The following is a 23,027-nucleotide window of genomic DNA, read 5'->3' on the forward strand; positions in this document are numbered from 1 at the left end:
AGATGTGATGAATAACAGGGAGGTGGGGTCTGGTCCTCAGCTCTAACAACTCAGAGTACAGTAAACAATGCTTGATTCGGGCATATGTAGTCGACCGCCCCACCCCCATAAGCACCCATCCTGACACTGCTGTTGCACTTTTGTTAATGTGTCTATAAAGCCAAGTATTCCAGGCCTTGAAAGGAAAGTCAATGCATTAATCCAATCATGCATTGTCAGGCTAGTTGGTTAATAGTATTTACCAAAATATCAAAAGGATTTCTGGACCTCTACAATCCATTGAATCAAACTGGCCAGTTTGCTTCCTGCTCTCTTACCAAGCACACCTGACCCAACCACTGCCTTTCTCAAGAAAAAAAAAAGAACTGCCATGATATGTTTACTCGCCCCTGTTTTCCATGGCAATGCTGGAGTTACATTGCATTCAGAGGTGTGGCGAATTGGGTGATTGTGCACAAACAGACGCTCCCCTACTTACGAACATTTGAGTTACGAACAACAGTGCATATGAAAATTTTTGTAGTAACATATGTAGTATTCTCCACAGTTGTACACATACATATCGTTATAGAGCGTATTTTATTAAATGTTTATTTTTTTAGTACAAAACCAATACAGGTTACTTGTACAAGACTTAAAGGACAACCGACATCACTTTTTTGTTTCCTAACCGACATCAGAAAAACGTTTTATAACATCTAAAATACCCAAAACACGCAGTGTGATATTTTTAGTCAAATGCAAAACACCAATAAAAATGACTTAAAGTGTGCTGAAACTATATATATATATATATATATATATATATATATATATATATATATATATATATATATATATATATATATATATATATATATATATATATATATATATATATATATATATATATATATATATATATATGGCCGAAACTACGATGCTTCTTCAGCGAACTAAAGTCTTACTGGTAGTTTCGGCCATATATATATATATATACAGTAAAGTCTCGTTATATCGATATCGGATATATCGATAGTCCCGGTTATATCGATACTATTTCTATGCACGAACGGACAAAATTACATGCGAACAGGGTCGGATATATCGATAATCCCGGTTATATCGATATTTTTTCAGACTCCCTTGAATATCGATATAACGAGACTTTACTGTATATATATATATATATACAGTAAAGTCTCGTTTTATATATATATATACAGTAAAGTCTCGTTATATGTAATATGTACATGTAATTTTCTCCGTGTGTGCATAGAAATAGTATCGGTATAACCGGGACTATCGATATATCCGATATCGATATAACGAGACTTTACTGTATATATATATATATATATGGCCGAAACTACCAGTAAGACTTTAGTTCGCTGAAGAAGCATCTTGGGTAAGAAGCGAAACGTCCGACACCTTCAAAGAAGTACAGATGATGGCTGAAGAAACCTATTCATCAATACTTATTTAAGCCTTAAACATACATTCCATAGAAAATATAGCACTGAAGCAACTTACGAACAAATTCACCTTACGAACGACCGTTCGGAACGTATCTCGTTTGTAAATTGGGGAGTGTCTGTATTTACCAAAGTGACTGGATGATATGCAGTCCCCCCTGTATCGTTGGCCTTGCTTGGGCTGATTTAGCCCTACACTTGATGGTTATCCCAAGGGCGTATGAACATCTGCGGTGATATTCATGGAAAGATATTGTCTCAAAACTATTCACATATGTATATTTGTGATTTGCATGTGCTTTTGAGCCACACAAATAAGTAGGCGTGGCCACCTTGAAAATGCGGGACACCGTGAGACTAACAACCACCCCCGCTAACTCTCACACCTTGGGATAATTTAGAGTCTTCCATTAACCTGCCATGCATGTTCTTGGAATGTGGGAGGAAACCGGCGGACACAGAGAACACCCATGAAGGCCAGGGTAGAACATGCAAACTCCAGACACGACCGCTGTACTATGATGTCGACGCGAAAAGCACTGGGACAGAACACTGGGTGAAAATATTCAATTTTGTATGCAAATTGTTCAATGTTGGCGAATACATGACTGGGCACACGCATTTCAGTAGACGAACGCATTTCAGTAGACGAACAATGTTAGCGTGATATCCCCCCCACCCTACTCCTTACCTCTCTCTTCATCTCTATGATCCCTCTTACATCTGCTCGAAGGTAGGGATGTTGTCGCCAGTGAACCGGGAATGAGTCATCTACTCCTTTAAGAATTTGAAACAGAAAAACGTAAAATGCGCCTCTATCTGATCTTCAATTACGTGTTTATTTAACACAAGAAACCAAATCCGACCACAATTTGACTCCCTCAAGCTTGTTTTGCCTTGACACACATATTCAACAATTCAAAGGCGGGGTTCAATGTCTATATATGATAAGTACGGTGGCAGGAATCTAGTGGAACCAGGACTAATATTCCGGTTCTCCCGGAATTGTTAGGATTTTGACATCTTCGCACAGGTCGCAGTGGAAACTGCATGCGTGTTGGGCCCTTCCTGCTGATCTCCCCTGCCAAAACCACTAGATGCAACGGTCGCTCTATGCATCATCTGATGTCTTACCACAGAGCAGCTGACTCGTAATTAATGCAGATGTGGACGTGAAGTCAGAATCGGGTAGGTATGTTGAGTACCAACAAGTTAAACTTGAACTATCACGGTGAATCAGCACACGATCTAAAATTGTTGCAATGTTGTATTGTCTTGACGATCTTAAAAATAAAGCCATGATAAAAAAAAATATCCACTGGTTCAAAAGAGACCCTTTAATAACTCATTATTCGTTATAAGTTCACAAACAAGCAACAGTTCATAAAATGTTGAGCTGTATGAATCCAATTAAAGGACAACCGACGTCACTTTTTTGTTTCCTAACTGACATGAGAAAAACGTTTTATAGCATCTAAAATACCCAAAACACGCAGTATGATATTTTTAGTCAAATGTAAAACACCAATAAAAATGACTTAAAGTGTCCAAAAAGCACTTTAATTTGAAACCGGAAGTGGCCAGTTTCAGAAGGTCCCGCCCCCATGTTCGTGGTGTCACGGCAAGACGTCTTGCCTTGCTCGAGAATCAAATCAATGGCTTTGACACCTGCGGCTTTCTTGTTACTCATCCAGTTATGAATATGATTCAAATAGTTCTGAAGAAGAAAGCATACATGTTTGCAATCGATTAAAGAATTTATTCCGTGTCATTTTGAGGCATCAGGGGTGGGTAATGTCGCACCCAAAAAAGGCAGAACATGGCGACAAAGCCGTGTAAGGAATTAATCAGCCCGTTTCCACAGGCTGATTAATTCCTGACATGGTGCTTTCCTGCCCTCTTCTGCCCCTTTTTGGTCCTACACGATGTTTTCAGACCAAAGTACAGCAAAATGCATTGACGTGATGGAAGGACTGCTACAATGTGTCCGTTTTTCGGTCAGGGGCGTTCCTTCAGTGACGTAGGGTGAGGACTCGTCACCAACTCAAAAACAAGACTTCCGGAATATTCAGTGCGAGTCTTAAAATGTAAAATATAGCTAGATGCCGTGGAATCTTTGTAAAATACGCTCAGTCGAAGTCATTTGAAGCCATTTTACAAATTATGGACACAACTTGTCCGGAGACGTAGGTTGTCCTTTGAGAAAAATGGGAGTAACAACAAAATGTGTTTAAATTATTGTTCAGTGTACTTTGCAAATATTCGTGAATAGTGCATGGTGGACAAACACTGAAACAAAAACTACTTTAGTTGCAAGTGTGCTTGGGTCACGGTTAAATCATTCAGAATCATTCAAACGGCAATGTATAATCCTGTTATTTGTGTCATTGTCAACGGGAACAAATTAGTGTGTGCCAGGTGTGTAATTGTGAGTTGTTTTGAAAAGAAGGATGCAGAGAATTCCGGGAAACTGTAAAATGATGCGATATGGTATGATGAGGGCCATTGTCAAGGTGCAGGACCATCCATGATAAATATTAAAAGCAAGAGCATTCTTATTCTGCCCCCTACTGTTTCATTGAAAATATCACTTTTAAGCATACCTGGAGAAACAAACATGCTCCTAATTTAGTCTGCTTTTTAAAAGGTTACTTTCAGAGGACTTGTTTTTTTTTATATATCAGACAACCGTGTCATTCATCAATAATGAATCAATTAGAAAAGTGCATTCCATTTTGTGCATCCATTGAGACTGCGGTGATTAAAGGCTTAGGGCTGCGAAACAGCATGGAACACTGCACCAAAGTCCCACTCCAGCTTCCCACACCAGTTTGACAAACTGAATGCACAAGTCAGTTGCTTCAGTTGAGCTGCAAATATTTACACCACAACTTCTTTTGCAGTTTTTCATTTTATGCCATAGCAGGAATTAACTTACTAAACTGAATACACTTTCAGACCACTTTGACCTTAATAGAAATCTTTGCCACTCCAACAAAATCATTTTCTATGTGCGACTTTGGAAAAACCAGGCAGGCAGGGCAGTAAAATTCTTCTTCTGCAAAGGTGGTGCTCATCCTAAACGAATATTGGATTTAATCCTGTAAGATTTCATCAATGCAAAAATAAAAACAATCCCAAACAAAAATACCATGCAGAACCATGTCTACCATAATATCCAGCGCCAAGATGAAGACAAAACCGCTTATCTCACAATAGTTTATGCTACGCTAGGCCGTCAAGCTCAAGCAGAAGCTACATAGTTGGGAGGATCTGGGAAGTGCAAGTGTAAAATGGATTACCTCACAGTGGGAAAAGCTGAGTGGATGAGCTTTAGGGGTGATGGGAACACTGCGGAGAGGAAGAGCAAGCACGGTAGGGGTCATTAGCGAATGGTGGAGCCGAGAGGTGAAATGAAGGCATTTCTCAGTGATATTTCTCCTCTGGGTGTGTGGGGAGAGCGGCAAGAAGGAGCCAAACACCTTCATCAATAGCCTTGATCACCTCTATGCAATTAATAAAACATATCACACTGTTGGATCAAAGTTGAGTTGATATAAATGAGTGGATAATAATAAACATTTAATGTTTTAGAATGTGCATATATAAAATAGTCCTATCAACACATACATAGCACCCTCCCCCTATCAGTTGGCCAACCGAGTGCGGTCTATTTATAGAGATGATGTTCTGAAATTACAGTCATATAGAGATTAGATCAACATTAGCAACCGATTGGAAAATTAGTATCTTGAGGACGTTTGTATGGCGTGGCAGCAGTAGGACAAGCAATTGCAGTCGAGAGATGCTTAAGAGCAGAAATGAACACCAAGTCATTATCAAATGCAGATAGCGACCGATCCCAATTGCGAATTGTCATGTGAAAATCGTCAGTCATTTTATCTGCATGATTACATGGAGGACAACTTCATCAGATACAAAACAAAAGAACAGACTGATGGCAAAGGAGAAATAATTGACCCCACTTTGGATGTGGTGTGGTTTGATTTAATCTTCTGAGTGGCACTGCAGTGCAGAAATACCGTGGGAGAGGGAGGCCTTATTTTGCGCACGATTAGAAAACAATCGACAGTCGTCGTCAACGATAAATTGAGAGTCATGCATACAGTGGATCTTCCATGGGTGAATTTACACCAGTGGCACATTTACGTGTAGAAATTAAAGGATGGGCCATGAGCAATAAATTTGCCAGCCACCTGCCTCCTCCCCTTCCTGTAAAGAATAAAATGTACCATTTCAAGGCATGAAACACACATTGTTGGTATTTTCTGGGGTGAAATAGGCTTCCAGTGCCTCGGACAGCCAACGCAGAGAGCTGGTTGCAAGAGGAGGAAGTGGTAGGTCATTTATCATTTTTTTGTCAGTTGTGCTAAAGGGGGGTGAGGGCACACGGGCGCTTTCATATAAATTATGTGTCTGTGGAATCAGCGTGGTGTTTGTTGACCAAAAAAAAAAAAAAAAAAAAAAAAAAAAACAGGCGGCAGTGAGGGAGTTAGATCGATGCTGGTGGGAGTGACTGTTTGTTCCCATTGTTTATCCACTGTCAACTCATGATGCTGGCGAAGGACAAAGTGCGAGCGTAGCGACCGGCACAATGTGTCCACTGGGGCCTGGAGATTTTAATGGTTCTCTCACCATGTGGACAAGAGACATCACTCATGGGAGAAAGTCATACAACTGGTGGACAAGGCAAGTTGTGTGGGGTAGGTGGGTGAAAGGCGCAAGTAGATAGAAGCAGTTCTTATAAGCATGGCATTGTCCAGGAAGGTGTTCCCAATCCAATCAAAATGTCAATTCAGTTAAGAGACACTTTCCCATTTTATGTCTGTGTAAGCTCTCAGTCGTACAGGAGTGGTTCATCGATGAGAAGGTTTCTTCAGCCGTCATCTGTACAAATTTGAAGGTTTCGGACGTTTCGCCTCCTATCCAAGAGGCTTCGTCAGCGAACTAAAGTCTGACTGGTCGGGACCTATCATAGCTGTGTCCGGCGCCGCCATGTCTGGACATTAGGGATATATAAATAGGGCCGATACGATATTTGTACAGATGATTGCTGAAGAAACCTTCTCATCGATTTCCCATTTTATCTTTGACACCTGCGGCACAACAGCCAAAACAGATTTGATGAGCTGGCATGAATCAGGGATTTTATCAAAACCAAGACCTTGTGATGTCCACAGATAAATTCAAGCTAAACTAATTGAATCCCGAGACATGCTGGAGTACCACTACAGTTTACACATCAGCGACTAATCTAGGCAATCGAAATGGAATATCGTAAGGAAGAAATGTAGGGAAATATTTTGGACTGTATGAGCAATAGGTATTGAACCTCATCACAAAATGATGATGAGATTTCATAGTCCGCCAAGGAGACTTCAGATATTATTCCTTAGTGGGGAAACATGCCTCTCCCATCCCCACTTCACCTCATGTTCCGATAAGAGGCAGCCTACAATGATCTGACCGATTTGCACAGCAGAAAAGCATTCTCATGAGAATATCAAGTTGCGGTGGAAGAGCTGACACAAGAGATGAGATAGATTCTTGTTGTGCTGCCCATATTTAAGCATCGGAAACCAAACAGATAGGATTTTTCCTACTGCTTTAAAATGTGCTCATAATTGCAAGCCTATTTTCAAAGCAATCAGGGTAAAACAGAAAATGGTTTGAAGCAGGGTTTATGTAAACAATATACACTTGATGACTGTCTACATTGCGGTAGTTGTAGAAGCTAAATGGGGACAAATAACGCCCATACTACGAACTAGCGTATTAGCACTTGGCACAGAAAATCTGAACTTGGTATAGGCATTTGACGAATGGCATTAACGGACTAGTCATAATCACTTGATTGACTTTTTTCTCAATAAGAATTTTTGACTGATTTGAACTCTTATATCAATGTTAGTGTTGTACTGAGCAGAACAATCCACTTTTATGCCATGATTACAAGACCTGGTTGGTTGATGTGTCACTCTTTTTCAGTCCACAGACTGGTTGCTACTGAATCTAATCAACTCTATTGAATCAATTCCTTTAACACATCATCAATTCCACATAAATTTAAGATCAGATAATGGCCACTCTTCATCTGAACAGAATTTACCACCACAAGACGTCTGGGATTATATAAAAAGTTACTTGTTAACTTGTTTCTTCTTCTTCTTCTTCACATTTGAAAATTTAATCTGAACGCAACAAAAGGTGTAATTTAATCATTTAATTCAAAACTCAGTCAAAATTTGTACTATTGCCAAGTATAAAGCGTTGGTTCCAAGATCAATGTAAGATCATAGTTACGTTGAGCCCACTAGGGATTTTCAATTTAAAGACAACAAAATTCAGTGCTGCTTATTTTGAATAACAGCAACAGTGTTTTTAAACACCATATCATAAATTCTAATAACAATCCCAAATTTAGTCCCAACATTCCAATTCAGTCTTATTTGTTTTAATCGGAATGCAGCATCCGATTCATAAAAATCCCATTACATATTCGGACAAATTGCAAAATGTGATCCTTTCAAAACAGTTCAAATTAGGTATGGGTGATTATCTATGACGATGATAATAATGATGATACATAATTATAATAATAATAATTATTATTATTAATAAATAAAGGCAAATCCAATCCAATTATTATTTTGTAGTAGTATTCATATTATTAGCTTTGTGGACTTGGAGAAGGCATTTGACCCTGTCCCTCGGGGAGTTCTGTAGTGGGTGCTTCGGGAGTATGGAGTACAGAAACCACTGGCCGTTCGGTCCCTATACAACCGATGTCAGTTTGGTTCGCATTGCCGGCAGTAAGTACAAATCATTTCCAGTGAGTGTTAGGCTTCGTCAAGGCTGCTCTTTGTCGCAGATTCTGTTCATAACTTTTATGGACAGAATTTCTAGGCGCAGCCAAACCATTCAAGCGGTCCGTTTTGGTGGCCTCAGTATAGCATCTCTGGATTTTGCAGATGATGTTGTACTGTTGGGGCCTTCAAATCTGAGATAATGGTGGTCAGTCGGAAAAGGGTGCAGTACCCTCTCTGGGTCGGGAGAAGATCTTTCCCCAGGAGTTTAAGTATCTTGGACTCCAAGATTATTGCAGTATTGTTCACAAATGTGGGTAGGAGGTAGCGAGAGACTGACAGGAGGATCAGTGCAGCGTCTTCTGAGATGCAGATTTGTATTGTCTGTTGTGGTAAAAAAAAAAAAGGAGCTCAGCCAAAGAGCCACACTTTCAATTAACTGGTCCATTTACATCCCAACCCTCAATTATGCTCACAACCTATGAGTCTTGACTGAAATAATAACATCCTGGATACAAGCGGTCAAAATTAGATTTCTCCGTAGGGTGTCCGGCTGGGATCTCTCTTAGAGATAAGGTAAGCTCAGTCATCCAGAAGGGGCTCAGAGTCGAGCCGCTTCTCCTCCACATAGAGAGGTGAGACGAGGTGGCTCAGGTATCTGATTACGATGCCTCCTGGACGCCTCCCTGGTGAGGTGTTCCGGGCATGCCCCACAGGCAGAAGATGCCAGGGACAACCCAAGACACGCTGGAGAGACTATGTCAGCCAGATGGCCTGGGAACACCTGGGGATTTTCCAGGAAGAGCTGAAAGAAAGGGCTGGACAGAGCGAAGTCTGGGCTTCCCTACTGAAACTGCTAGTGAGGTTTTGTTTCTGTTATTTTTCAGAACTGTCAATCCACAGTTTAAAAAAAATACGTGAAAGGAATGAGTAAAATGTGAACAAATAGGAATTGTAATCAAGATCACCATACTGCTTCATATTTCCGCAAGTGCAAGCATCCCCAACCCTTGCCAAAAAAGTCAAACCTTTAGAAGCCTGGATTGATAGGATGAAAGGTAAGAGCTGAATCAATGACATGAAAATGTCTAGTTGAAAGCATAATCGCTGCTAAATGAATAAAGATGTGTTTGATATGTTGTCCAGATGGTATACTTTATACTTCAGTAGGCTCATTTGTACAGGTTCGTTAACTCCATTGAGATTGTGTCTAGTTTCACGTTTTGTTAAAGCTCTGATATTTCATTTCATGTTGCAAATATATATTGTGAGTTATGCTGTGGGAATTTGACATTTAACAGTGTGAACTTGTATTTTATAAATTAATTCTTAACTTGTGTCATTATACCTGATCATTCTATGCTAAGTTGGTTGCTGTGCAAGGTTGTGCATCCAACTTCATTCAGCTATCTCTGCCAAAGAAGAAGAAAATTGTATAAGTGAGCACTGCTCTGGGAGATGCATCTTGACAGATCTGTAAACAGTGTTAGTCCATCCAATGTAGCAAAAATAAATCTCATCATGCACATAGACTTTCGGCATTTTGGTTTCTCTAGACAACACTGTCATCATTTGAGTCTTCGATTTTTCGGTGCTGAAAAGGCTAACCAAATTATGACTGTAATGTCTTGGGTAGACCATGCCTGCCAGGTCTTTTATTGGCTATCTCACTGGTTGCCCAAAATAAACTGAACTCAAGACCCACTATGCCTCACTTAGCTGTGAATTAAGATACAATATAAGCTGTTCGCTTCTCAAACATGCAGTTCTAGTGCTGAAGCCGAGGTTGAGGCATGTGTGACTTTTATAGATCTGACAGGTCTAACTGAGCTCTGTCTAGTGTGTTAGCTCATTCCATTTCCCCTCCTGCTCTCTACCCAGCAAAGTCATCTCCACAACTGCAGTCAATCGTACCCCAATGGCAAAAACACACACAGACATACATTTGGGCTGGGGTTTGGTTATGCCTGTGAGTCATCCTGCCTGGGATCGTGTCGACCTGCAGTGCCGAACATGTAAAATTGAAATCATGTATTGATTTGGGGTACAGAGCGGTCAGTTCACTCTTGAAAATAACAGAAGTAAATCTGAATCACACAAACAGATTACCAGAAATATGAAAAGAGCATAAATGTAACGTGTTCATGTGTGGCACTCACCATTATTTACTGACAATAATGGCATTTGTTCTCTTATTGGGTGGATGTCAGAGATATGACAGTCAGACACTGTGGACAGAGATTGAAACCAGAAAGATTGTCTCTGGACGTTCTGAGCACCAACAGCTGTAAGCAATAAAACCTTGTCTTTTAATTGGTTGTCTTCCATGAACTGATAAATTTTTAACCTGGCTAATGACCTCCTTCCTGTGAGGGAGTTCCAAGGCCAGATCTTCTCGATGAAGGTAACAGTTTAACTGTGCTGGGTCTGTTTCACTCAGATTTACTGTGGCCATCTGTGCCTTGACTGTGGGCCTATTGTTTGGTTGGCCAGCTAAGCACGGCACTTTTAAACATGATAACTTCTTATTCTCCATCAGTGGAATATAAATATATTGCACGTCTTTGCAGTTGTCTCAATGACAAACACTGGAAAACGGGACATGCAGGAGATATCAAATTTAACAAAAGTAATACATCTCCAGCATAAGTGACAACACCAACTGATTCAAAGTGGATCAACCGTTCTTTTAAACATTCAACCAAACGTGCTTGCCCCTTCAGCTTCACGCCCTTGGTTCACAGAATGACTGCGTGCAGGCATTTCAGTGGTAGGTAACAAGCCCAAACACGATCCAAAAAGTGTTAGCCATGTAAAAATATGAACACAGTCTTGCATCGCTCGTTCACAACAGAGCGACAGCTGCCAACGTCGCTTGTGCTATGCACCGTCGGGATAAACATTTTGTAACATTTCACATTTGATGAGACTCTACAGAGATTTACTGAGCACACTAACATTTTGCAGCGCACTTGCAACAGACGATCAATGGGGTCGGACACACTCGTGCTCTCTCACGCACATCACGGGTGTCAATGTGGTGCTCACTTTGGTTTGACAGGTGCGGTCGCGGAAGTGGGGGCAGGTAGTGGTAAGATTATCCAGCCATAAACACCCACTCTTTCTACACACATACCAAGATCTCCCCTGCTAACCATCGCCTGAAGAGAAGCATCCAATCAGTCCTGCAGATCTATACACCAGAGCCTTGGGATATAGGTCTCTAAAAGCAAGTAGAGGCACTTAGAGGATAGCAAAGCCTGTATTGATTGCCAAGGGTTAATTGGATCTAGTGAGCAGGCGATGATTTTTTTTTGTCTGATGACTGAAAACTGTCAACTTGATCAAAATTGGCAACACAAGCTCAAATCAACTGCTGATACAGACTTAATGCAAAATGGTCGGGAGCAGCAGATGTACCACAGCTCCTCAGTGCCAGCAGAGCACTGGGTGCCACAATGAATCAGCAATAACAGAAGTCGATGGTCGGAAAGAAAAGCAAAGTAGTAAATCTTTAATCCCACTATTGAATAAAAATACTAGGGAGTAGTATGATGAGGTTAAAGATGCAATGACATTTTTGCTGCACAATCAATTATTAAACATCGCCTTTTCGACCTGTTTAATTATACATCAATGGTAGGAATAACAAGGGCAAAGATGTCAACGCGATGCCCCTTACAAAGGCCACGATACAGAAAGCGGGAGATGAGGTGTGAGTGGGGGGTGTTCGACTTTAGGTGAAGGTTGGACGATGTAGACAGACGGAAGCAGAAAAGGCCTTTGGGCTGTTTCCTCCTGCTGTTGAGCCCATCATTTGTCTGTCCAACTCACCCGTTGTGTGATCAGATATCAAAGGGTTAACTGAAACCCTGGCCTATAGCCCTGCGCTTACATTATTCAGCAGCTTGTTAAAACAGCCCGCTCCCTGATCTCTTACGCTGAGAGACAGCAATGGAGACTCCAGGGAAGGAAGCATAGGGACGTTAGCTGGATTAAGAAAATGGGATGATGGGGCGAGTGGCTGAAGATAAGAGAAGAAAGATAATAGAATGAGGGGAAGATCTGAGGGATGAAAACAAACACAAAAAACAGACGTGGAAAGGGGATGAAAAGATGTATTGAGCAAAAGGAGGGATGAAGAAGTGGTGAAAGACAGAGCCAACACAGGTGGGTGAGGTGCAGCGAAAAAAGGGTGGATGTCTGTCAAAGCTAGATTGCTGCCAAGGGAGAAAAATGACTAAATATGGGCATTTGGGATTTTTTTCTTTTTTTGTCCTCCTCTCTCTCGACATAATTCATTTTCAAGACTTTCAAAACTGAACAGAGGAATAATTTATCAACATGGTAACAAAAACAAGAACAAACACGAGCAGTGGGCTGCAATGAATGAAAATGACGATTCTTAAAAAAAATGCTACTATGTTTTCATCCTTTTGCTGTGTATAAATATTTGATGAAACATTAATTGTTTATGAAAATGGCTAATTCCATCTTACAATTGTGTGCTCATTGCAAATTAAGCAAAGTAAGCCAAAGCACAACTTGCTTCGTAGAAGCCCCAAAAATGTAATGCTGTGTAGCTTGCATAACTGTATGAAGAACCAAAGGTGCACCATACAACTCGGGACACATTTTTGTCCTTACTTTATGTTAATGACATGTACTGAATGGAATCAGCCATGGGTGCAGCCAGGACTTAAGGTGCTGATGGTGAGCAACAAACACATTTTTAACCAGTCATGGTGGAGAACGGTACCTGCCGGGACTTGTTTTTAATCAACGGCCCGGAAATGCTGCTCCACGTTTCCTCTTTAGTGTAGATAGTGTAAATGCATTTTAAAAACAAAAATGGGTGAGGAGGGAGGAGAGCCCCCCCCCAATTCTGTATGGATACTCATTGATTACTGGGTCCTGTAATCATATTTGATACTTACATTATACATTAAGATTGGTGTAATGGGTCGCTTTGATAGAGGTGACTGTTGATTTGATTGTATTCAAAATAAATAAATGTGGTCGCAATACATTTTTGTTGTGTATTTGTGATTTTTGTTTGGATACTGCACCCTATATATTTGTGGTTTTACTCATGTATTTGGATCTTTGTTATTTTAATTTATGTATTTTACATTTTGAGAAAAAATCCAACGCTTTTGTTCCCCCACCCACCATTTTTAAATTGAATATTTATCGCATTTTCAAAGAATGCAATGCTAAAAAAATAAAAAAATAAAATAAAGTGGCCGGGAGGTTAAATGCATTTAAATGGGTACCTTTATGATTAAACTGATAACTCCTATAATCATTGTGATATGTAAATCTGTAGCATCTGCAGCGGCGGTTATCATATATATAACTGTGATTGCAAAAAGATGGTAATATCAATTATGCTTTGACATGGATAAATTGCCTTTTCCCCTAATGCTCGAATGCGCTTGATGTATTAAAGTACTGTAAGGCTCTTATGCTTACTAAAGAGGTAGCTTTGAAAAACGATAAAAGTGGACACAAAAGCAAAAACACAGAAAAAAACATCTAATCAGACAAGCGCACTATGTTTTTAGCACACCCAGACTCACACCACTGCTCAGTGAGGGGGCTCCTTTGTTCATTAATTGATTGGCCTCCCTGCTGGGCCTCAGTAACTAGGTTAACACAGATCCATGAGGAGGAAAAAGCATTGGCTTCCTCACTGAAAGGTAAAAGGATAGATAAAAAGATGTATGATGCCAAGATTGCAATGGCAAGTGTTAATATAACTAATGGAGTGAGTAAGAGGAAAACTTTATTGAGCTCACACATCTAATTAGTGCAAGAGGCTGATTAGGTGGACAGGAGAAAAGGTTGAATTTCATCATGAAGGGATGATGTCATCCATCAACTGAAAAGCAAGGCCACAAAAAAGTAGGATGATGGCCGCTAGATGAGAAACGTATTCTCAACTCTCTCAGAATTGTAATAATTTGGTTAATAAGCTACTTTTATTTAGTTTATATTTCTTCTTCAAAACAACACATCCATAAGGTGACGTGCTGGTGCGCAGAGCTCAACATTGAGGGACACATGAAAAAGACAACTATACGTAGCAGCAAATATCCAGGGGGCATGTTTTTATCGTTTCCCATCAACAGTGAAGGGTGGTGGAATTATGATGGGGAAATGAGGCGACATTTTTCTCTTCATTTAACGAAGACGTCCAATTAAGATAACATTACGTAACAGTCTTCTCAAAATGACGTCATATTATTGCCTCGTGTATAGTGTAAGTATATTTACAATATCTGGGCCAAACTGGTAATCTGTACTTTAAATCTTTGCTTTAATAGCAATTGTTCTTCCTCAGACCCAAAGTTGGGTTAAATGTTTTGCTATTTATAATGAAAACATAATCTATAATCACTATGATTTTAATGCACGCAAAAACGTAAACTTTTAAGACGGGTAATAAAACTACCCGTTCAAAGAAACAATACTACGCTCTTTCAATGATACTTTGTATTGTGATGCAATTCTACGTAATGGGAAGTTACCCCCAAGAAAATGCATGTAAAATTTGGCAACACTACAACTTTATGAAGAATTCAGATTAGCAGAGTTCACCCTGCTTTTTTAATATAACAGAAGCAAAGTCAAGCAGAGCCCTCCTGCTCTGCTGAAGATTATACAGCTGTACCCATTTCGGAGCTCAGAGACCTCAGAGAATAAACGTATCCTAAATATAATTTGTTCCTCGTGAAAGAACACAAGAGATGGACATTATGAGGTATGCCATGTAGATAGCTAGATAGATATACTGTACATGGACTCAAACATTCACCGGGTGTCTCCAAACTTTCTACCAAGGGCATACAAAAAAATTATGCAGCGGCCACTTTTACATTCTTCAACTTTTATTAGTTTCGTGTGCTATAATGAGCCCATTCATGCAGGTAAAGCGGCATTCTCAGAAATTTTTATTTTGTATGTAATATAGATAAGAGACAAAGCAGAAAAGTAAAGTATTTCTCATGCTTGTGTGGTTGCGAGCGAGCCATCCATCCCATCAAATCTGCGGTTTCAGCAACAAAAGCAATTTTCACTCTGACACTGAATGGAGCACACTGTACAAAACTAACTCATCTATCTTCTTGTATATTGTCGCCATTATATTAAGATATTAAAAGCAGCAGGTCTCCATTTAAAAAAACATTGCAATTAGACAACTATAAAGACGATGATATTTGACATTGCTAAGCCAAAAGGAACAAATGACAACACAATGACTGACAAAGCCCATTTCTTTATCCCTACTATTATGTACAAAAATAATGCTCATTTTCTTCCACTGTGATATCATTTTTTTATAATACTGTAAGTTTTTGTCCAACAATATAATCTTTTTGATGATTATCGTTTCATGAGATTCATGCAAAAATATTGTATTATTTATGATGTTTGGGCATTAAGCCCCAAAAATTGGCCAGGCAATACCTTGAATTTCTAACATCAACAGGTTAGGGCACTCTAATCTAAAGGCATTACTCTATTTGCCAAACATAAAGGTGAGGCTTTTTGACAGTATGAAAAATATCATAAAAAATTATAGCTTTGGGATGCAGCAATGTGTTTTAATAGCCATCAATAGGAGTGGGAGGGAAGTCTTATGGTTGTCACTGGCAGTAGGCCAGGATCTGACACACAAAAAATAATTTTAAAACACTTGAGGCAGTCTAGCTGTATTAGTCGACAACGCATTTTTGCTAACACAGCAAAACATACTCAAGCAGGCTGCGGGGGCTGGCAACATGAGCCCAATATAATATTTGATCCCTGCACCTTGAAGCAATGCAGTCATATTGCATCACCAGCCCCAGAGAGGTTCCGAACACTTGACTGCCGAACAATTGCCCAACCCTCAGGCAAAATGACTTCCTGGTCAATCAAGAACAGGTAGCCTATGATTAGGTAATTTTGATGTCACTAACAGTAGGAGACATGGAGAAAGACTATTCGACTGGGGGGAACAGGACAAATAAACCCAAAGGCTTCAATATGAATTGCTTTTGATGAAGGCACTACATGACATGGAAAAGGAGACCATGTCTTTCTAAAAGCTACTCTAATGTTTTCTTTTACGTGGTTATCACTAATTCAGCGCTTCTGATTTTCCATTGGCAAGGTTCTGAAGACTTGCCATCCGTCTAATTGAGAGCCAGTGGCTTCACGCCCCAGTCACTCAAAAACTCCTCGCAGATTCCCTTGTGGGGGAAAATCAAACGCTACATTATTGTACCACACAACACCATTTGATGTGTGCAATTTCCAATTATTTTTATCTCATCCATTAATATTGAGGAACAGTGGTTCCGCAATCCTTCCGAGTAGCCTACCCTTGAAAACAAGTGATAGGACGAAAGAGTGAAATTTTAACAGGGCATATATTTTAAAAGAAATTAATAAATGACAGGAGTTATGTAGATTCATTCATTCATCTTTCAACCCGCTTTATTCTCGCAGCAGGTTCTGGAGCCTATCCCAGCTGTCTGCTGGCAGGAGGGCAGGCACACCCTGAACTGGTTGCCAGCCAATCGCAGGGCATACAGAGACAAACACAAATCCGTGCTCACACCCACAGCGAGGGACGATTTGGAGAAGGGGTCTCCAACCTCAGTCCTCAAGGGGTCCTGCCTGTTTTCCAGCACTCTCAGGAGCATACATCTGATCTTCAGAGATGGGTGATTGATCACCTGAATCAGGTGTTTTGCAGCTAGAGAGCTGGAAAACAAGCAGGACAGTGGCACTCCATGCCCGGAGTCGAACATGACTGGTTTAGAGTATTCAATCAGCCTGCCATGTACGTTTTTGGAAAGTGTGACGACTGGAGAAAACCCATGCAGCTCCGTCGAGAACATTCAAACTCAACAGAGGGAAGCCGGAGCGGGGATTGAACCCACGACCTATGCACTGCGACCGCTGGATCAATGGATCATTTAATTCTGTATATCTCCCGAGAATATCGATATAACGAGACTTTACTGTATATGTAATATTGAAATACAAAAAGTAGCAAAAGCTAATTGACATGCATTTGTTTAATTTTTCAAGCAGCGGCAAGTCCTGAAATATGCAGCTTCCAGTCGGTTACTGCAGAGTGTGCAGATGAAGACTTAAAAGGTTTGGCCAGTATTTACATATGACACCTGGAATTCCGCAGATGATGTTATGGACAGTAAGTTGATGGCCATGTTCAGAGAGAAAGAATGGACATAGTTTGCCCCTAAAATTTGAGGCAATGCGGGTACAGGATTTGCATAAATTAAATACGTTTAGTGAGTGTTGTTTTATATTAGCATTTTGAATAATTAAAAATGCAAATAAGTTATAGTTTTTCCATCTATGATTTCTCTGCTTTTACTCATGTTTTAAGTTTGTGCCACAGTACAATTTTAGTATGAATAACAAGGTACTGTATTTTCCAGTGTATAAGGCGCACTGGAGTATAAGGCATACCCCCAATGAATAGTGTATTTTCAAACTTTTCCCATATATAAGGCGCACCGGACTATAAGGCGCACCTTCAATTAATGCCGATCAGAAATTAAATGTATTATTATTAATGAAAAGGTTTTCCAAATATAAGGCACACCACATTATAGTAGAGGCTAGGGTTAAGCATTATGTTAGGGTCATTATTAATTAAGCAGCAATCAAAAGTAAAAACAAAAAGATTCTTTGATATTTGGGACGGCACGAAATGTGACTGCCCACCCGGAGGGGCAAGCAGGGGAGAAGAGCCAAGAGGGAAGAGAAAGGAGAGGGGAGGGGCTTGTTGGGAGAGCTTTTATAAAGACTGACAGGATGTGACATCATGTAAAGCTAGATAGAATGTGACATGATGACAAGAAGTCCGAGAAAATAAAACAATGTGAAAGGAAATAGAAAAGATAATAATAATACATTTCATTTATAAGCAGTTTAAAATGTGTTCGTGTAGCGAATTGCCCTAACACACTACTTCTTCTACAGGGGCAAATGGAGTCTGCGGCTGCCGACAGTAGTTGCAAGACCTGCTGTGGCTCAATATTACATCACATATAAGGTGCACCTGTGCATAAGGCGCAGGATCATCTTTGGAAGACAAGTAAGGCTTTTAGGTGCGCTTTATACACCGGAAAATACAGTACTTTATACGGAGATCATTTTAAAGTCCAAATATTGACATTGTGATAACACGGCCAAAATAGCTTATGCTCTCCATTTCAGTTTTTGCACAAATGACATGGTCTGACAACCGAAGATAACTCCAAAGGAAGGAAAGAGATGCGCACCCCCCAAAAAAGGAGAAAGGCTAGCAAGTGTGAGCGGCGTGTCGAATGACCACTGCGGTTGGCTAATGTGTGAAAAAGAGACTAATCTTGGGGTTACTGTGGGAATCTACATAACTCGCGTAACTCTGGGAAATAATGAACAATTGCGAGAACAGTCAATTTGCTGTGTGGAACATACCATGCAGCCCTAAAATTACAAGATAGGGCTTTCTACAGTTTCAGTAAAAAAAAAAACAAAGGTCCAAAGCCGAGTCTTTTTTAAGGGCTGATGGTGGAGAGAGGGTTGGTATCCCGAAGTTCAGCCATATTTAAACGCACACGCATACACACCACAGCCTTGCTATCAGCACAATTGTGTCGACTCCACGCAATTGTGACATTTCACTCTACACCGTAGAGTGAAATGTCACTGGTGCGCCACTGCTTTATCAAGACACACAAAAGTCGACTTGGCAAGACGAAGAGCATGAGGTGTATTTAGCCATCAACCTGTTGCTACGGGACGCTGTTAGAACTTGTGCAAGATAATACAGACGGGTTTATTGCGCAGAGGAAGAATATAAACGAGCTCAAAGGTCACCTGAAATTGAAAACAGCCTCCATTAGGTCTTGTTCTATTCAACAAGAACAAAAATATGGTTGACGTGTTTGACCAAAACCACACATTCGGCTTTGTAATGTTGGTAATTAGTTAGAGGTTGACAGTGTAATTGCAATGATCCAATTGCCAATAAATGTGTTTGATGTGTTTAATGAACATACTAATATACTGTATACGGTAATAAATTGATAGAAAGTAAAGCAAAGTAAAATTGTAAACATGGAAAAGAAAACAGTCATCATACAGTACATGTTCAAAGGAATAGGAAAAAGTAAAACAAAAATACAGTCCTACCCCTGTTTATGTATTAATATATAAATACCTCTTTTTACACCAACCAGAAAAGCAGAGGAAAAGGTAAGCATTCAAATAAAAGCTTTAACTCTAATAAGTGTTCTCCTTACGGTATTTATAAGGCGCACCCCCAATGAATGGTGTATTTTCAAACTTTTTCCATAAATAAGACGCACTGAATCATAAGGCGCACCCTTCAATGAATGAAAAATGTTTTCTAAATATATGAAATACATAAAAGGTTTCCAAATATAATGCACACCACATTATAAGGCGCTAGAGTAGAGGCTGCGGTTATGCACAACTTCTTCGACAGGAGGAAATGGAGACAGTGGCTGCTGACAGTCATTGCGAGACCCGTTCTGGCTTAATATTACTACACATATCAGGCGCACCTGCGTATAAGGCCCAGTGTCCTCTTTTGAAGAAAATCAAGGCTTTTACGCCTTATACACTGGAAAATACGGTTCATGCACACTCTAGCATATTTATGTGTCGATTTCCCCTATATTCACAATGTTTTATTGGACGTCATTACTACATTGAATACATGGATCAACTAAACTAATTGATTATTGTATTTAATAAATATTTGAAATTTATAAACTTTATTCTGATTAGTGTAGTTTTTGTGTACTATTCTCGAGTATGTTTTGGAACTGAGCAAGCGAGTCACTCGTCTTCAGGTCAGTTTCAAAATTATTCCACAGATTAACATCTATTACAGATACAATCCTTTGCTTAATATTAGTTCTTGTTTTGGATTTTTTTTTTGTAGATTGTGGTACTGCTTAAATCATGGCAAATTTCTTGGATTTCCTGAGGCTTCTGGATTTGTTTGTTTAACACTTTTGTTGAACACAAGAAAAGTGTTAAACAACAGATTTTGTCCATATATTTTATTGGATAAAACTGGAGTACAAATCTGCTGATAATGGTCATTGTTAATGCAATGCAATTTTCTAAAACGTACTCTTTAGATATTTTGAACCTTGAGAATACTAGAATTCTTGATTATGAATATCAGTCAGAAATTGAAAAATGGGTTCCCATGATGGACATTTATGGAACCCAAAATTTGTTGCCATGGTTTCCCATTGGGTAATCCGGCAGAACTGGAAATTGGTTTCTGTTAATTTCTAAAATCTGCAAGCCTGATTTTCTAGTCTACATTGTTTAATTTTGAGTAAAGGGCCCACCACTCAATCTAGGTTGTGATTTATATTGGATGTCAACACTATATCTGAGCTTTTATTCAGCCAAATTAAATAGAATGTTTCACATTCTCTAGTGTCTTGTTATATTGGCATAGTTACAGAATGCACCCCCCACATTCCTTGAACAATACAACTTTATAGAGTGCACATTATTTGGCAGACTTGAATGAGGTTAATTCTCTGTCCTTTTTGGTAGAACAATCTTCACATTTACTCACTTGCTATACAGTCAATCGCCACAGTCCTTTTATGTGTGTCTAAAAGTAAGGATAGTAGCACCACAATGATGGCACTTCTGAGTGATGCTTTTTTTACATTATTAGTGTGTGTGTGTACACGCTTTTTACAAATGAAGGTTTCACGGTTGGTATATCTCTGGTAATATCCAAATCATTCACAGAACCAAAAGGCTAGAAGGACGTTGACAACCGGTTTTTCATGCAAAACAAAATGGATATGTATCAACTTTTTTGAAGGAGTCATCAGCAATTCCTGACATATTTCATTGGTTGACTACTGGTTGACTCACTATTCGCTTTTCAAACTCCTGCAAATAGCGGGAACCAGCTGTAATACGAACCCAATCTCAAATTTGCTATATTATTCAATAAACCATCAAATATACCGTAATTTCCAGAGTATGAGACAATTTTTGTCACAAGCTTTCAATCCTGCGGGTTATGCAACGATTCGACCAATTTATGATTTTTTTCTAACGACCGCTACTGGCGCTCGAGCACTAAAGCTATGCGTGAGACAGATCGAATATATATGCCAAGTAAGACGCAAGTTTAACATAACTTCACGTGTGAATCGTGCATTTAAAGTGGCCTTCCGAGATGAATGGGAGGCCTGGATGACCAGCGGTGATGCTAAGAGCAACTTTTGCACAAGTCTGCCAGTGGATCCTGACAGCGTGGAGCAGTGTGACAAAAAAAAATCAACCATCACCAATGGGTTTCAAAAAGCCGGTCTGCTGTGTGACGCAGGGGACAGCACAAGCTCGGGAGTGACTTTACCTCAGGATGAAAGTGACACTTAGAGCGACAACCAAAGAGAATGACTGCGTGTGTGGCGAGGAATATCTGATGCTATTCCAATCTGACACGCAGGAGGAAGATGTCCATGGTTTCAGTTTACAGGAAGATGAGGACGGCTCTCAGCAACTTGCTATGTTTTTGTAACCAGCCCTGTTAGTGAGTGCTAACATATTTATTCCGTGTCTCAGTGACTTGGTATGTTTTTGTACCCAGACTTGTTAGCGAGTGCTAACATTTTGTTATGTTACTGCCGTGTCTCAGTGACTTACTGGCATGTTTTTTTAACCTGCTCAGTTAACCACCACCTGTTACAAACGTAATGCTTTTGCACTGTTTTGAAAGAAAAGTTAAGGTATATTATTAAAGCTTTGAAAATGTTTCCTGTGTACCGTCTTTCTTTATAAACAAGCGGCTTATAGACAGGTACGGTTTATGCATGTACAAAATGTTGCTTCCTTTAAATATGTACTGGGTGAGGCTTATAATCAGACGCACTGTTTAGTCCGGAAATTACGGTGTTAACGCAGGTAGTATGCTTAAAAAGGTGGGAAAAAAATCAAACATTTAGTTTTCCCATTTGTGCTATTTCCAAAAAATGTGCATATGGAGTGAGGTGAATTTAAGAGAAAATCTGCAAAAATGCTACCTATGCAAAGTTGCCACTCGAGACCAAAACTGAACAAAGCCAAAAATGAGAATCATTCTCACAGTGAGAGCAATGGAGCCAGTTGAAGGCATCTTATTGTTTCAAATGACTTCCAGACGCTATTCTACATTTTCTGACCCATTTTATCATTCTATCATGGGTCTTCCTTTTCCATTCTTGTCAGTGCCAAAAGACCTCATAGTGAGCAAGCAAACGATTCATTTCCTTTGGGTGTGAGCTTTATCCGTTTCAAATGTTCTAGAAATGTTTGAACAACTTCAGACATATTTGAATGTGCTGCAATGTTAGCAAAAGGCCAGATCCCCAATGTACACCGGCTATTTACTGAGCAGCAAGTTTATGCGGAGAATGACGAGGAGTCAAGAGTTTTGTTTTTTAAGGATGTTTTCTGGTCAGTTAATTTGGCCTCATTGTATCCCATTTATCCAAATATGTCCGGCAGTACAGTCAAACATCGGTTTTCAAACGCCTCTGAACTTAACCAATTTGGTTTTCAACCAAAAATTTTGGGTTTTTTTTATATCTTGGTTAACGCCCAAAAATCAGTTGGACCAAACTAATGACACCCGAATGCCCCACTCAATTCCCCTCCACTTCCTTATACGTCACTTCCTCAT

The 23,027-nt window shown here is 39.7% G+C and overlaps 1 protein-coding gene across 3 annotated transcripts in view; it reads right to left on the bottom strand.

The window, feature by feature from the left end:
• Positions 1–23,027, bottom strand: part of LOC148901379 (bifunctional heparan sulfate N-deacetylase/N-sulfotransferase 1-like) — a 57,131-nt gene that overhangs the window by 19,333 nt on the left and 14,771 nt on the right. Inside the window, exon 2 of one of the 3 annotated variants that reach the window (XM_089022910.1) lies at positions 2,146–2,231. The exons of 1 other annotated variant lie outside the window; for it this stretch is intronic. The gene's annotated coding sequence lies outside the window, so the exon portion shown is untranslated. Of the gene's footprint in view, positions 1–2,145; positions 2,232–9,629; positions 9,694–23,027 lie in introns of all 3 variants that reach the window. One more of the 3 variants, XM_089022902.1, reaches the window with a different exon arrangement.

Source organism: Hippocampus bargibanti, linkage group LG02 (assembly GCF_051943395.1).
Source record: "Hippocampus bargibanti isolate YZ-2025 linkage group LG02, ASM5194339v1, whole genome shotgun sequence".
Taxonomy (NCBI): domain Eukaryota; kingdom Metazoa; phylum Chordata; class Actinopteri; order Syngnathiformes; family Syngnathidae; genus Hippocampus; species Hippocampus bargibanti.